The following is a 7192-nucleotide window of genomic DNA, read 5'->3' as shown; positions in this document are numbered from 1 at the left end:
GGCAGTATGCCGATAGCTAAATTTGTACATGAACACAAGTGAAAGGGTTATGTATTGAAAGTGTGGCAATTCATAGACAACACAACATACACTATGTTTCCATGGTGTGCAGTACTGCGAAGCAGCCCCCTCCGAAGTCGAGGGGATTGTACGTTTCCATGCTGCGCAGTGGTTTTCAGCAAATACCGCAAATTAGCCAGAGAAGAGAAATTGTATAAATCGAATCGCCTGATGGAGAAATAGAAATGATCACGGATACCGAACGTCATAAACGGTCTTTTTATGATTCTGTCGTCATTATACTTTTATTTACAATACACATTCACAAGGTTTTACAAATCTTAACACACTTTTTACATAGTATTATATTTTTAATAAGTATTTTTAAGTAATATATTATTTAAACGTTAATTTAGGACTTGCCACCTATTTTTCGAAAAGTGTTGGCATCGATAACAAAGTCCAGGAAAGTAATCACCTCATCATCCTCGTGAATGCAGACCATAATTAAATTTAGGTGAAAGAAGATCGGAAAAATAGTAAAAAAACAAAATTAGCAGGACAACCTTTGTACTAGTTTATGGCCCTCGAAGAATCCGTCTCCACGGCATGAGAGCTATGCGCAGCAACTGCGCAGTCGCTGTTTCCTTGCTGCGAATTTGCACTGGCTTCGCACTGATCAGTGCGCAGTGATTTCAGTGCGAAGACGCTGTTTCCATGATTCGGAGATAGCGCAACTCCGAAGAACTGCGCATCATGGAAACATAGTGATTGTATAAGAAGTACTTACTTTTTTTATGTGTAAATTTAGTAGGTGAGAACTGCATTTTTCCGACGTTTACGTGACTTTCGCGGTACACGTTGGCAGTAAATATTAATGTCATGTAAATCACTACTCATTAATTTATTTTATTTAATGAGTAGTACATTTGTATAGCTGAATAGACACCTTTGTATAGGCCGCGGAAGTCAGGACGGTGCTTTTTAACGCGGCAGCAACTTTGATGTTTTAAAAGCGTGCTAACCGGAGATTTCGGTTAATGCGCTCCAGCGGTCAAAGAAAAACAACAGAATCGCCGCACTTCTATATAAGTCGCTTGGCTCAAATCGTCAGACAAAAGTAACGGCTAATAATCCGAAATTACGATATTCCCTACTCATATTTATTAAGTTGGCTTCGTACGACCAAATGGAAAAAGAAAGATCGCTCTTATAATTTATTTACTGTCAATACTCAATTACTCATACCGTATTAAATCAGTTCGCTTCGTACGACGATGAAAGGAGAAACCGCTCTATAAGGCGGACACACACACAGTCAACGATGGCCGTTTATATAGTAGATGATAAGTAGTGAGAGTTATGCTATTAGGCAGTTTAATAATGTGAGCGAACAGCTTCTCGTGACGTTATGCTATGGCCCGCGTCATACGTAAAGCAGTTAGGTATTGCTCTGATATAATGCCTTATATTGGAAGGCCAGCAATTTGACTTCCATAGTCCAGTGGGCTAGGCATAAGACTTGTGAATGGTTTGGTCCGAGATCGAATCCACTTCGGTACGGTATATATCTTTCAAGATTTTAAGATCTATAGCTGAAAAACTGACATATAAATGACATACTTTGAGAAATATATATAGAAGATATAGATATAATATATATGTATATATATTTCTCAAAGTGTCTGTGTATGTATGTCCCTCCAGCTATAGCTAGTGAAGTCTTAATATTAAAATTCCGGGTGCTGATGGATTTGAATTCACGACGATGCATCAACAACTATTTTATCCGAATGCTCCACCTTTTATCCGAATGAAACCACTGACCTTGAACGGCATATAAATCAAATATGTTTTCACATACCCCTTGCGCTTGCTAATTATTTTAGCAATGTTCCCATGCGTTACGATGCCTCTGTTAAGAAATGTTTTTGTAAGGTTTAATTACTAAATCTGGGCTCAAGGTCAATTCTTCTCACGTGGACAATTATATCGTCTCCGTATGGTCAGATTCAAAATTTTGATGGATAGCTTCTGGTGGAACAATAACCTTTCTAATACACACATACATACACACACGCACACGCAAGATCGTTTTAGTACATTTTTAGTCATGAAATAATGATGAACGTGTGCTCCATGGATACTACTGTAAATGTTTTTACGCGTTTTAAAAAAACTTTCGAACTGTTTTTTAATTTTAGCCCGAATAATGGCCGTGCACTGTTTTCTTCTGTTTGATGACATTTGCTGTGGGTTGCCTGGCTTTTTTACTAGTGTTTTACTAAATATCATTGTATTATGAACACGTATAAATATATTTAATAAAAGTTTAAAAACTTTGAATTTTTGGACAAATTTCGCTGGGTTACTGACTTGCATTGACAAAAACGGCCAGGGTTCAAAGGGTTAACACCAACTTGATCACAAAATTTTCTAATAATCACAGTTTTAGCAATTGTAAAAGTTTAAAATCATGCAGAAGTCTTACTTGCACCTATAAAAGCATGGAGTAGATATATTTTGTGAAAAAAACAAAAATTGATAGTTTCAGACAGCAAAAGGTTACCTGACAAGTGGTTGCTAAGTATTTCCTTAGTGTTTGGGCGTGAATACATTGAGAATGAACTAGGTTCTCACAGTTTAAAGCCACCTCCTTCAGTGCTTCAGCGCCGCAGTACGGTCTGGGAGAGTTCACCCTGCAACAAAAATTACATTATGTCATCAATGCACTGACATATACAATCTCCTTATACGTCAAGGACAAAGAACAGCACGAACAATCAACCAAGAATTTTCCTTTTTCAGATCATCAAGTTTAGATTTTGGGTAAAAGCAAATAAAATATGTAATATATAAATAAGAAAGTGTACTATTGCTATATACCTACAGGGCAAACAAGTAGTCTGTAGGCAGCGACATCTGTGGTCTTGAGGCTAACAGAACATCTAGTGCTTTTTTCATTTGAACATCAACAAGCACAAACACTTTGCTTATCTGACGTGTTGACTTCCCCCTGACTTCTACTAAATGCATTCTAAAAAACACCCGTGAATATTGAGCTACTATACCGTTTAGGAAACAACTAAATATATTTGCAAGCAATAAAAGTTTCTTGCAACTAACAAAATAATTCAGAAAATTTTATTTTTACTATTTCACACAAAAGTTACTTTGGCCTTTATTACATTATTTTTATTGTATAATAATAATTAACTAAGGAAAATTGCAAAAAATTAGATGCAAGATTAATTCTGACCCAAAAGTTATTTCCGTTCTACTGCAGCAAAAAGTTAGTTATAATTAGTGTGTTCATTCCAAACAGCCACACAGGTAAATCTAGTATGTATCATGTATGATACATACTAGATACTCTTTTGAATATTAGGTTTTAGTAAAAATTAAAAACTTGACAAACACTTTAATTGCAACAATAACCTTGCTATTACAAAAACGTATCAAAAGTACACATTGCTTGTCAAGGTTCAGTTTAGCATCTGAATACACAGGCCTCTATATTGGCACAATTTTAAGCTCACAAAAAACACACACACATACGACAGAAGGTATTTTAACGAGCACCTCTATATACTACTTCAGTAGCTAAATGTAAACCTAAATGGTTTGCCACTTGCTGCGTGTGTGTGCATGTGTGTGCATGTGTGTGTGTGTGTGTGTGCGTGTGTGCGTGCGTGCGTGCGTGCGTGCGTGCGTGCGTGCGTGCGTGCGTGCGTGCGTGCGTGCGTGCGTGCGTGCGTGCGTGCGTGCGTGCGTGCGTGCGTGCGTGCGTGCGTGCGTGCGTGCGTGCGTGCGTGCGTGCGTGCGTGCGTGCGTGCGTGCGTGCGTGCGTGCGTGCGTGCGTGCGTGCGTGCGTGCGTGCGTGCGTGTGTGTGTGTGTGTGTGTGTGTGTGTGTGTGTGTGATAGAACAGTTGGAATTTCTATTTGCTTCAAGTTATTAGAGAAATCATCAGGATTAACAATTGTTATTACATCAAACCTCAATAATGTATCACCCTAAAATAAGGAAAACTAACCTGCTAGCCACTAATTTCTCTTCTACAGACAAATTATTTGTTATTTCTTCTCTTTGCTCTTGGTCAACCGCCAAAGAAAGCCTATAGTCTGCAACCTTCAAATCCTGCACCTCCATTGGCCTTCTTTTGTTAAACAAAATGAGAGCTGAAATCACCAACTTCACCAGCCATACACGATTGGTAAGGGACGCCAATTGCTCGCTCACTTCTCGGTCAATAAACTTGACCGAGTTGATTAAAAGTTGATTACTCGATTAAGCTTCGCCAGTCTCTGTCTTTTGCAGATTGCTGACGCGACGTTTGTGGTCCAGCTCGCCAGGTATAGTTTTAAAAACTGTTCACCGCTTCTCTCACCATCGGCATCTGACGCCTTCACCGCTACCGCAATCCTCAGATGGCACAATTGCTTCACATAGTGACCAAGAGTCAAACCAAGTTGGCTGCTCTTCTTGCTTAATTCTCTTGATGCTCCTACAAAGCAATCGTAATACTTTGCACAGTAGTACGATGTAAAGTCATGCCAACTTTCACTCTCTGCCTAAACAGCCCGGAGGAGGCGGGCTAAACTTCTCAGTTTGTTGCGAATATTGTTGATATCGCTGAACTTAAGGTTTTCACCCATTCTCAAAAGCTGGTTTCTTCCAAACAGTTTGATCAATTCATCTTATTTGATAATAGCCAACAGACCTAAAAACAGTTTCAGAAGTGCAAATAGAAACACAGTTACAATAATAGTCGAAGAGCTAAAAAAATGCTTGAACGAATTATAACAAACACTCTTTTGACATTAGATTACTAGAGATTAAGTACAACTGTCAAGGCAGACTGTCTGTTGTAGAGACATTTGACGAACATACATAAAATAGTTGAGAGTAAAAAACAGAAATACTAGAACATGAAACTTTCAGAGCAATGTTAGGTAAAAAGTCAAAAGGATGAAAACAAAAGCAAAAAAGAATGAGCAAAGGGTGAAAAATTAGAAGCTGATCAAACTACAAGGTGATAAAAACTGAATTCAAGAATACATGAAGTATGCCATGCATAAGATAACTGTAGATAAAAAGAAGCCTAAAGGTAAATAAACATTTGTGAAACTAATAACTTCCAATTGTGTTGCTATACAAGACCGGTTGAAAAAGCTTCATTTTGTTTTTTCATAGGTTTTAGGATTTACTGATATAACCAGCTTGGTAGACGATTTAATTTAGACCAATATAAAGCATAATATTATTCAATTTTTAATACTAAAAAATTTACCTCGGTTCTCCTTTGTTTCTTTCATTCCTAGCAATATTTTTGTTTCTAGCTGGGTGTTTTTAGGCAGATGTGGCACAAGCATGAAATATCCTTCTTGGCTAGCGTTAGTAGGATTCATACTTTCATCTGCCAGGGGACACTTTCTGGCATGGTCTGATAGAGTTTCTTTATTAAAAAATCCTAAACACATTGTGCACGGCAAAAATTGGTAGGCAGGAACTGGTACTATACGTCTGCGAGTAATACCAGTTCTCCTTCTCCAGCAGCAATAACCTGAAATATAGATATTGCAATAACAAAATGTCATGCATACTGAATGACAATGTTTCTTTGCAAAGTAATGAAAACTCAATAATTAGATTAAACATGTATTTTAATTTTAAATCATAGGTCTAGCTATTTGCAATTCAAAGCAAATAATATAATTGTCCACAAGCATACATGTATGAGTTGATACCCTCACTCTTCTCCAAATTTTGCACAACTAAAACTAATTTAGCTAATGCACTAATGGCTGAAGCCTATTCAAGGGAGCTAGCAAATTGAACATCAAGGCACACTCTATCACCTACAGCAGCAAATGAGAACATACCGTGCAGTTGTGCTGATAATTTCCTATAGCTGTTGCAACTTGTAGAGCACTTTTTGCTTTTGCTTGTCTGGCAGCAAGGTAGCCTCTTGAACCAATCTTCAGTCTTTGTGCTGGCATTTGTAATGCCGCAATATGCGAGAGGTGAAGAGTTGTTTACAATTCAGACACCAATCTGCTCATGAATAACTTTTTTTGGCCATCTGGGACTTTGCAAACAGAGACTGTTACTACAGATTTAGTCATATGCAGTTGAGTATGCACGCTAGGCATTATAGGCGTTAACTTAATTCATCTTGAAACCGCTATATTGCCCATGTTTTATAACACCAGACACACAACCTGTTCTTTATCAATGAGGGTATTATTTTAGGCATTTTTTTATTTCATTAATAAAATGCAGTTAAGCACGCCTGCAATAAGCAAAAAGAATTATGTATATGAGCACTTTCAGCACTCACGCATGTTTATATACATGAGTGCTGAAAGTGCCTATTGTCTTAGTTTCTTAGTCTTATTGAGCAATAGTGTATAAATATGTTAAATGAAGTTTGTAAGAACATCTAAGTTTTTTTTTATAGCTAGCAAAGTCAGACTGACTAAGGTGAGGGCAGGTAAAATATACATATAGTGCAAAACAAAGATATTTATTTAGTCGTTACTATTTTATTGGCCCCACCAGACTTGGCCCCATGCTTGGTCTAATGACCTAATGACGGTATGGGCTGCCCGGAAGAAACTCGACCATAATGAGGTCACCAACAATAAACCGGAGAGGTCAACAAAACAGCTTTAGCGTAAACAGCAGGAAACTGGTTTGACCACCATGTCAGGGCCGTATCCTCCTATACTGCAGCTACTGTCATGGCAGTACCATTTTTTGAGGCTCAAAATCCCGGAATTCAAGTCATTTCTGCTTGATTTTAACAGTTTGGCTGGGGAAATGGCCAAAATCTCATTAATCGGTTGTGTGGGGAAACGGCATTTACGTCGCTTTTAGTATAAAGCCACCGTCTCGTAACGTTAAACAAAGGATATGAATGCTATAGTAAGTTTTAAATATCATCAACAAGGTATTAGTCGATAAATTAAGATATGAAACAATTATCCGAAAGGCATTGCTTTGTGCTAATGAAATCGTGCTTCCTTGGAAAAGAATAAAAGCTGGAAATACCAGTCAATATCGGCTCGACTTTTAAAACGGTAAAATAAAATATTATTTGATTCTCCGATTGTAAGTGATTTTTTGGTGTGATTAGAATAACAATAATTCAGATGATGGAAGTGATTAAAATTTTTTAGACTTTTATA

This window comes from Watersipora subatra, chromosome 5 (assembly GCF_963576615.1).
Source record: "Watersipora subatra chromosome 5, tzWatSuba1.1, whole genome shotgun sequence".
NCBI classification, from domain to species: domain Eukaryota; kingdom Metazoa; phylum Bryozoa; class Gymnolaemata; order Cheilostomatida; family Watersiporidae; genus Watersipora; species Watersipora subatra.
This window is presented reverse-complemented; position numbering follows the sequence as displayed.